The sequence below is a fragment of the Mesoplodon bidens genome (assembly GCF_964165515.1).
Source record: "Mesoplodon bidens genome assembly, chromosome: 6".
Lineage (NCBI taxonomy): Eukaryota > Metazoa > Chordata > Mammalia > Artiodactyla > Ziphiidae > Mesoplodon > Mesoplodon bidens.
In genome coordinates, this window is record NC_138162.1 from 36,563,066 (window position 1) to 36,573,752 (window position 10,687).

The 10,687-nt window shown below is 41.8% G+C and overlaps 1 protein-coding gene across 1 annotated transcript in view; it reads right to left on the bottom strand.

Moving 5' to 3' along the window:
- The window catches only part of PTGR1 (prostaglandin reductase 1), a 57,067-nt gene that overhangs the window by 18,396 nt on the left and 27,984 nt on the right, over nucleotides 1–10,687 (bottom strand). The window contains exon 2 of the mRNA XM_081237897.1: nucleotides 3,437–3,496. The gene's annotated coding sequence lies outside the window, so the exon portion shown is untranslated. The remainder of the gene's footprint in view (nucleotides 1–3,436; nucleotides 3,497–10,687) is intronic.

Genomic DNA, 10,687 nt, shown 5'->3' on the forward strand with positions numbered 1-10,687 from the left:
AAAGTTTTGTTAAATAGTGAACGGAATTAAAAAGGTGATGCTTACCTTTGAAATTAGTGATTCTTAAGGTTTGGTGTCTATCAGAATAATCTTTGGGGCTCGTTAAAAATAAACATCATGCCCTTTCCATGACTGTCTAGCATTCTGTATCATTGTAAAATTCAATGTTCTCATCTGTGAAATGAGGATAACCTCACAGAGTTATTGTGAGGATTAAGTGAGATAATGTATATAAAGCACCAAAGCACTTAGAACTGCTCTTAATGCACAGTAAGCTTTAGGAGTGTAGCTACTATTATTTTTGTTGGGATTCAGTTCTCCATGTTTCTTCATGTCTTGGGAGCAGAGGCACTGACCACCTTTGTTCTGGACTATTTTCTCCAAGGTGTTTGTATAGCAAACAGCCTTGGAAGATACAGGGTCTCCCTCCAGAGGAGGGGGCAGTTTTGTTTTCTTTCTAGTGTAATAATGTCTCCCTTTGGTGGAAATGTCTATTATCAAGATTTGGGCTCCCTGAGCTCAGAGCTCCTCGGCTGTGATGCAAATCCTCTGCAAGCATGGCATTCACATGGGCCCCTCTGTCTTGCCCCTGTGAACTTGGGGGTGGCAAGAGGAAACCAACATGAACATGAACCTCATGCTGCTTGCTGTGCCGTAAGTAATAAAGTCCTTTGTCTCTGACCCAGGAGTTTTGAGTCTTCTACCAGCATCTGTGTGGCAGGCAAAAGGAAGGTTAAAAATCTCAGCCCCTTCACAGTTCTTGACAATTACAGGGTTCAGGAGCATGCAGTCATGTTTAAAGAAATGCAATTTGTCAACCAAAAGTAATTTAATTAATTAAAAACTAATTTCAGGGAATTCTCTGGTGGTCCAGTAGTTAGGACTCTGTGCTTTCATTGCCCAGGGCCCGGGTTCCATCCCTGGTCAGGGAACTAAGACCCCATGAGCCGCGTGGCCAAAAGAAAAAGTAATTTCATTTTTCACTCCCATCTCTAAATGAATATTTGAAAGGATCCAATTCACAGTTTTCTTATTGCACAACCTCGGCACCATCCAGCCGCTCCCACATGCAACCCTGGTCCCCGCCTTATCTTCTGGTTTGAAGGGTACTATTAATGATCTTTGGAATCTAAATCCACCTGGCCATTATTCAAAACCACTAATCAGTGGCCAAATGGTAGAGCTGCAGAAGGTTTGAAGAGAATTTGCATTTCTGAACTTCCTCCAGGATCTCAGTTGACCCCTTCCTCACCATTCCAGCATACGATGCACAATTCCCAGCATCTTCCTCCAGAACACCTTATTTCATAGCAACTATAGTTTTGCCCCTGTTACTTCCTCAACCCACTCAGCACCACTGGCATCTTGATGACTGACTCATTCCTAAGAGAATATAGGCCACCAAGAAGGGAAACCCTCCGGAGGGGCAAACACTATTAGAAGAATGATGACTGGTACTAGCTCCAGGGAGAAAATCCAAGTGGTGGACACTGCCTGGTTCTCCCACCGTAATTTACACATGACCAAGTCTAAAGCTGGAGGACAGCTACTTGGGTTCTTTCAAAGGATGCAAGTCGTCAGGCCAAGGCCCTTTGGACCCAGTGTATCTACTCTGTCTTTTACCATTCTTTGGCACGCCAAATTCAATGAGGGCACAGAACAGATAACAAGAGAATGTTATTCAAGAGAAGCTGGACTCATAGTAAATCCCAGCACACACAGGAATGGTTGTGGGAATGGGTCACCGTTAAGAGTACTGGAGCCTTTTGCTCCCCCAAGAATGGTCCCTGGACCAGCAGCATCAGCATCAGCTGTGAGCTTGTTAGAAATGCAGAATCTCGAGTCTCAATTCAGACCTACTGATTCAGAAATTACATTTTAAACAAGATCCTCAGGCGATTCAGATGTACATTTTACAGTTTGAGAAGTATAGAGTGATAGCTTTCAGTGTGGGGAACCCAGGGAAATACTAGTTCTGCTTTGTTAGTGGTGACCTGGGTGTGAGGGTGTATGTGTGTGTGCATGGGTGTAATCTAAATGGCCTTGTGGCCCCTAATACTCTCCTCATTATACATCGCTGTGGGCTAGACTCCAGCATCCCAGGAAATGTCTCCCAGCTCCTGCCTGGCATTCTGAAGCCATAAAATCTTTTCTGGGGTCTCTGCTTGCCGTCTCATTACCTTGTACCTGATGCTTAATTGTCTGCTGCACACAATTCCACATTTGCATCTCCTCACCTCCACATGGCCATGGGACAACCTCATTTTGCCTGTGTCCCACAAGCTTCATGCTGGCCCTCCCAAATTCTGTGTCCGTGGGAGTGGGGTTTAATAACAAGCACCCATTTCTCTGCTAGATTACTGCATGCCCAGCTAGAAGCTTTTGGCCAGGAAAAAAGTGAGTCAGTAAGAAAGTGGTCTATATTCTTTTATCTTTCTGAAAGGCTTGGGAGAAGAAACATCTCTTGGTTGGGTCCTCATAGCAGAGGCTGAGGGTTCTAGCTGGACACTTCTGGGCATGTTTGTTTTGGCTGAGGCTGAAATGCAAATCTGGTGCTTTTTGCTAATGCCCTCACTGCACTTGTTAGGCTTGTTGAAAAGCCTCTTACCAGGAAAGGAACAAGCAATGAGGATTTGGCAGAGCACAAAGCTCAATTTTAATATCCTTATTAAGGGTCCTTTATGCATCTTTGATTTATGTGCTTTTTTTTTTTTTCCGGCCGTGCCTTGAAGCTTGCGGGATCTTAGTTCCCCTGGCAGGGATTGAACCTGGGCCCTTGGCAGTGAAAACAGGTAGTCCTAACCACTGGGCAGCCAGGGAATTCCTTTATGTGCTCTTCTTTCCCTGGTTTTGACTTTTGGGCCTTTTATTACCATAATCATAGTGGACATTAATTTTTAGTCCAGTTTAATTCAGATAAGATTCCAACGTGCTCCATTGTAATTATTCCCTGGCAAATGCCTTCAGCTTCCTTGCTTCTCTCTTCCTCTCTCAATCACCTTGGCATAAATCCCTGAATAAAACCAACCATTGACTTTTCCACTCCTTCCCATGAACACCTGAACACTGTGAAAAATCACACAACCAGACTGGTCTTACTTTATCACAGACAATGTGTAGGCACACTCAACCCTGTCCAGCAACTCCAGGATTCTCCAGTAAATTTGCTTTCTTACACAATGTGATAACAATTTTATACTTTCACTTCTGTTCTCACACTTCAGCGCTCAAGAGATACTCTTATCTTACGCTTCAATGAGAAAACAGAAGCCATTAGACCAGAGACCTTGTCTTTTCGTGGTCAAAGCTACCAACTTCTCTGCATCTGCACCCGCCTTTTCTTTTCTTCCTGCAGTGATGGAGGAAGTGTCTCTCCTCCTATGAAAGGTTAAAGTAGTACTCGGATCGCCAACTCTTCTAAACTTCTTGGGCTTACCTGGGTTATTTCTTTTCTCCTGCATAACCAACCTCTTCTGTATCAACTCGAAGATTTTCACTGCAAATAAAAAGGCAGAAAACACTTATAAAGGCTCCCAAATTTACATCTTCTGCCCACGGTCTGGAGCCAGACACCTGAGTGGATATTATGCTAATTAGTAGATCCACGTGTCCTTAAGCTTCCCGTATAAAACCTTATTATAGAGAATATTTCTGAAATGACTGTTTACCTAACTTCACAGATTATTTAGACTAAAAGTAAATAGGTGTTAGCCTGCACATTGGAGATTTTTCTTTGCAAATCTTTCTCCTCCCTTTAAAAATGAAGCCAAACTTATCCATTGCACTTCGGATGTGCTGACCCCTGCGATTTTCCCAAATGTGGGAAACTCGACCGCATAGATTGTGGTAGTGGGGGACTGCATTCATGCTTTTCCCATTTAGAAAAAAAAAAAGGAGAAGAAGAAGAAGCCAAACACCAGTGTTTCAATTGTGTGTTTGGCTCAAAATCCTCTTAACCACCAACCCATTAAGAAGCATGCCAAGGGAATGCGCATTGGAGCTATGTCTAGCTTTCCCCTTTTGTCTAGGCAACCAATCAGATAGGTTTATCTTCCCTTTGTAGACGCTTGGTTTTAAAAAGTGCTTCATTCATGAATTCTGAAGGAAGGCTAAGAAAAATTGGAACCATTCTAAATTGTGGAATTCAGCCATTAGACACCTGTAGCAGACTGTGCAGGGATGGGTAGCATTCTTTGGTGGATGATTTTGGAACTGGCGTAGTCTCTGTTGGATGCATTGTAACCAGTTGGAGAGATATGGGGCCAGGGTGAGATCCCTCTAGAATCTCTGCTCAACCAGATTCTATCTGTGGCTCTCTGGTGGTCAGCAAGTAAGCAGCTGGCTTCTGTCTCCCTGATGACCTAGTGGGTCCAGGATATAAACCCACTAGGAGAGGCCCGTGTGAGTTGTGTGATTTTTCCGCGTGCTCTAAATAAGAATGCTGGAGGAGTGGGAGGATTGTAAAATGAGTTTCTCCACAGAAGTGACTGAGTGGGCCAGACAGTAAAGGGCAAGTGGATGTGAAAAAGACTGGAAGGAATATTGACAGAATCCCTCCCCCCTCCATTCTTTAAGTGGTTGGCGGATAGAAGAGGTAAGGAGGAAACAGATACTAACTCTTTTAAAAAAGGAGGCATATATTAAGAAAGCAGAAGAGCGGTTATATTCATATCAGTCTGACAAATTTTAAAATGGGGTTGGCAATGAAATTCATGATATTCCAACTATATAAAACACCTCACTCACACTGGCAGACCTCTGGGCTAGAGATACGACCAAAAGGAAGTGCAAGGGTAATGCTGGCTTTGACTTAGCCCCCCACTCCCGGCCCAGCTTAAAAATATTCTTTATTTTATAAAAACGATCTTATAGTATCAATTCCTTGCCTTATAAGTATATAGTGTACTTTAAAATACTGCAATATCCTAAAGTCATATATGGAATGGTTGTTTTTCAACTATTGATTTGTGAGTGTGTAGGTGTATCTTTTGCTCACTTAATACAAATCAACTTTAAGGCCAAGCAAGTCAATGGAAGTATGAAGAAAGTATACTCAATTTGAATGGAAAGAACTTTTAAAAGTCTTGTACCCAGAGATTATAACAAGAGATCTTCTCTCATTTCAGGTAAATGGAGATCATCAATACATCTGCATTGGTCTGTGCATTTTGTCAACCAATCATTAGTCACCCAGCATGGTAGTACAAGGGTCAGCTATCTGGAAGTATGAATTATAACAACCTTACTGCTGTAGTTGGACAGTAGATCCATTAGGCTAAAGTTTATGATTAGAGCAATTTTTCTTTTTGCCTTAGTAATTTTTTTCTTTCTTTTTTAAAATTGGGGTATAGTTGTTTTACAATGTTGTGTAGAGCAATTTTTTATCTTTACTGTTTTATCACTGGATATGTAGACAAGGCCAACTGAATCCAAATTGTTTTACCCAAATTATTTGCCTGGTAGATTAATCAATTTATTCACCATTCAGTAAGTATCTATTGAGGGGCTTCCCTGGTGGCGCAGTGGTTGAGAGTCCGCCTGCCGATGCAGGGGACACGGGTTCGTGCCCCGGTCCGGGATGATCCCACATGCCGCGGAGCGGCTAGGCCCGTGAGCCATGGCCCCTGACCCTGCGCATCCGGAGCCTGTGCTCCGCAACGGGAGAGGCCTCAACAGTGAGAGGCCCGCATACCGCAAAAAAAAAAAAAAAAAGAAAGAAAGTATCTATTGAATGCTATGGCATTATGGCCTTAGTGTTTATTTACAGACAATTTTTTTAGAGCAGTTTTAGGTTCACAACAAAACTAAGGGGGGGAAGGTACAGTGAGTTCCCATACACCCATTTCCCCCACATGCACAGCCTCCCTCATTATCAACATCCCCTCACCAGAATGGGACATTGGTTACAACTGATGAATCTACACTGACACACCCCAATCACCCAAAGTCCATAGTTTACACTAGGGCTCATTCATTCCTGTATAACATTCTATTTGTTTGGACAAATGTATAATGACATGTATCCATCATTACAATATCATACAGAGTATTTTCACTGCCCTAAAAATCCTCTGTGCTTTGTCTATTCATCCCTCCCTCTCCCAACTCCTGACAACCACTGATTTTTTTTTTTTTTTGCCGTCTCCATAGTTTTGCCTTTTCCAGAATGTCATATAAGTTGGAATCATACAGTATGCAGCCTTTTCAAATTGGTTTCTTTCACTCAGTAATATGCATTTAAGCTTCCTTCATGTCTTTTCGTGGCTTGATAGCTCACTTCTTTTTAACCCTGAATATTATTCCATCGCCTGGATGTACCACATTTATCCATTCACTTACTGAAGGACAAACTTAGTGCTTCCAAGTTTTGGCAGTTATGAATAAAGCTGCTATAAACATCCACATGCAAGTTTTTGTGTGGACACATTTTGAACTCCTTTGGGTAAATACCAGGGAGCGCAATTGCTGGAGTGTAAGGTAAGAGTATGTTTAGTTTTATAAGAAAATGCCAAGCTGCCTTCCAGAGTGACTGCCCCTTTTCGCGCTTCCGCCAGCAGTGAGCGAGAGATCCCACTGCTGACAGCCCCCTCAGCGTTTGGTGTTGTCGGTGCTCCGGATTTTAGCCATTCTAATAGGTGTGTAGTGATATCTTGTTGTTTCGATTTGCATTTCCCTGATGACATATGATGTGGAACATCTTTTCATAGGTTTATTTGCCATCTGTATATCTTCCTTGTTGAGGTGTCTCTTAAGATTTTTGGCCCGTCTTTTAATCAGGTCTTTCATTTTCTCATTGTTGAGTTTTAAGAGTTCTCTGTATATTTTGGCTGACAGTTCTTTATCAGATGCGTCTTTTGCAAATATTTTCTCCCAGTCTGTGGCTTGTCTTCTCATTCTCTCAACACTGTCTTTCACAAAGCAGAAGTTTTTAAATTTTAATGAAGTCCAACTTATCAATCAGGTCTTTCACGGATTGTGCTTTTGGTGTTGTATTGTTAAAGTCACCAACATACTCAAGTTGAGATAGCTTTTTAATCTGTGATTTTATTTTTAAAATATATATGCATTGAGCATTTTTTTTCTTCATGTGGAAAAGAAAGATTTTGAGACTTCCTGCAATGTGTGTGAATTAGTTGTGAGTGTACTTGCAAATCTGCAAATGTCACTGTTAATAAAGACTTCTATTTTGGAATAAGTATGTGTGCTTAGTCTGTGACAAGTTCACATCAAATGAAATAAAATTAAGTTTATGGAAGTTTCAAGTCCATATTGATGCTAGAAACTTAATTGTATTCCATATGACTTTCCAATACTGTTTATCAAAACTTGGAAATGCTGTAGAGGTCAATCTCAGTTACCAGAATCCAAAAATTCAGCTGTGATCAAGTTGCTAATCATGAACTCTGTTTTAGGCTATAAGTCTACTAACTCATTGAGGTCATTTGACTAGAGATTGTCTGTGAGGAAATCACTGTTTACTATGCTATCGTTTCTCCTTTTATAAAGAAATCCAAGGAAGAGATAAATAAGGAATAGAATGTATAGGCTACATCTCAAAATTCCATGTTTGCTCATCTAATCTTGAAATTTGGACTAAAATAAATAGAGCCAAAGGCCAGAGATTAGATAATAAGGATGTTTTGGTTTCAGGTGTTATTGCTTAAATAATTTAATATTGGTCAACACAACCCTAATTGTGTTAGGGTTTTGTTGATTTATTGAATGTGTTTTTACCTAAGCAGTTGAGCCACAGGAGGTAATAACTCTTAAACCCCATTCCCCGGGTTCTAGTATGAAATGAACCAATGATTGATAAGCCTCCCTGCTTCTTCTAGTACAGCCTTGGGAAAGAAAGTCAGGAAAGAAGTTCTGCTCTGTGGACAATGGTTGTGGGGAAAGGGACTTCCCTGAAGGCGCAGTGGTTAAGACTCCGCACTCGCAATGCAGGGGGCCCGGGTTCGATCCCTGGTCAGGGAACTGGATCCCACATGCATGCTGCAACTAAGAGTTCGCATGCCACAACTAAGGACCCCTCGAGACACAACTAAGGAGCCGGCAAGCCGCAACTAAGGAGCCCGTGAGCCACAAGGAAGGGGCCCATCTGCCGCAACTAAGACCCAGCACAACCAAATTTAAAAAAAAAAAGGGTTGTGGGGAAAACATGACAAGTGGGATAGCCCTGTGGCTGCACTTAGTAGTACATCCATTCCTACTGGATCAAGATGTAGGGCTTTTTACAAATACTATTGGATTCAATTAGCTGTTATTATTTTCTTGTATTACCCTTATCTGGTTTTGGAATCTATATTACACTAACTTCATAAAACGAGTAGGCAGGTTTTGAAAGTTGTCTATTTTTTTTTGTAACAATTTGTTCTTTTCAGGAGAACAGTCTGATGACTTTTTCAGTCATCAACAGTCTGATGACAGTCTGATGACTTTTCCAGTTTCCTTAATATTTATACAAGCACCACTTTTGGCATTTTATATATTTCTAGGAACTTTTGCATCCCATCCATGTTTTCAACTTACTATCTATTTGGTGGTTTTCCTAATATTTTATTCTAGATTCTGTTTCATGGAGTTTTCTACAATGAGAGAGATGAAATGAAACCTGAGCAGGTCAACACTTTTCAAACACATCGTCCACCTCTCTGAGTAGGGTAATTCTGTCCAGGATGTAGCACCCCCATGACTAGTCTATCATCTGACTCTTACCTGGCCTGGCCCTTCTGTGGTCCTCCCTGGTTGCCATCTAGTTTGTCTTACCTTCTCTCAGAGTACTAACCCCAGCTTAGGGATCCTCCTTGATGATGCCGGCCATGGTTAATAACCAAAAGGGGTAAAAGAGAACTCTAAGGGGTATAGAGGAAAGAAGTAGTAAATGCGTGCTTTATAGGTACAGGATTTCCTTCTGGAGTGATGAAAGTTTCTGAAACTAGATCCTGGTGAAGGTTGCACAACTTTGTGAAAGTACTTCATGCCACTGGATTGTACACTCACTTTAAAATGGTATGCCTGAAACTAATATAATACTGCATGTCAATTATACATCAACATAAATACATACATACATACACTGGTTCAGATGGTAAATTTTGTTATGTGTATTTTTCTACAATAAAAAAAAATGAATCTCAGACTTGGGGCAAGAGCCTCCTCTGAGTGTCTTAGTTCCTTATTTATTTACATTTCCCTCAGTCACAGGGGTAGCAGCTACCCTTTGCATTTACTATTTTAAAAACTTTTTGTTATGTATAAACATAAAGTCTACCACCTTAGCCATTTTAAAGTGTACACACACTTTTGTTCCACAGTTCTAGAGGTTATAAGTCTGAAATCAAGGTGTTGGCAGGGTTGGGTCCTCTTGGGACCTCTGAGGGAGAATCTCTTCCATGCCTCTCTCCTAGCTTTTAGTGGTTGCTGGCAATCCTTGGTGTTCCCTGCCTTGTGGTAGCATAACTCCAATTTCTGCTTCTGGCTTCACATGGTTGTCTTCCCTGTGTGCACGTCTCTGTTTTCTCCTCTTATAAGGTCACTGGATTCAGTGACTTCATTTTAACTGATTACATCTGCAAAGACCCTGTTTCCAAATAAAGTCATATTCACTGGTACCAGAGGTTAGGACTTGAACATATCTTTTTGGGGAGACACAATTCGACCCACAACAGGAGTCATCACCAATGTGGTGGCAAAGAAAACTGATGCCACACAGAGAAATCTGCACATAGACCTGTTTATTGGAGGGAAAAAAAAAGTCCCCTTTTCCTTTTCCAGCCTTGCAGTGTGCTTCAAGCACCCTCTACTGGCAAAGTTTAACATCCAGCCAGCTGGCAACAGGGAAATGTAGTCTGCAGAGTGCTGTTCCCTGGGGCAAGGGATGATGGGCTTTGCAGCTCAGAGGCAATACATTCATAACAGCCACAGACTAAAGTTCTGTCTGCTTTGAAGTGAGCCTTCCCTACATTAGTTTTAGCTTGACTACGGAGCTCTAAATCAGCTCTGGGACTAAAACCTGGGAAGGGAAGAGTCCAAAGAGAGGAGATGCTTAGGCTAGGTCTGGTAGGTTATAGGAGGTTGGAAGGCCTTGAAGTGGGAGAGGGATGATATTTTAGGGAGAGGGACCAGTATGAGCAGAAGCAAAGCATGGGAGACCCTAGGTTGTTATGGAATTCTGAAAGCCACGTTAAGGTATCTGAACTCTAATCTGAGGGTGAAGTTGGGTAAGAGTAACATGACCAAATTTGTAATGTAGAAAATTTCCTTTATCTCCAGGCAGCACGGGAACTCCTTCTGTTTGGGAAGGAGAGCCCTGAACAGGCAGCAATGAGCTTCTATAGGAGGAGTGTGTGTGAAGGAAGTGGACTGGGAAACCTGCATAGCTGAAGAACCTCATGGGAGACAAGGTTCAATGCGAATCATCAAATGCTTCAGGTATGGAAACGACATGATCTGATGTGGAGATGGCTGGCATCCCAAGCACAACACGTCTCAATGAATGCGTCATCTTACACTGTAAGTTTGTGTTCCTTATTTCAGGAATGGCACCTGATTTCCTAATCTAGAAACCTTAGCGTTATCAGGACTCACTGCTCTCCTTCACTCCTCCAGAACCAATGATTAAATACTGCCCATTTTGCTTCATAAATGCGTCTCAACTTTTCTCCATTCTCAATGCTACTACCTT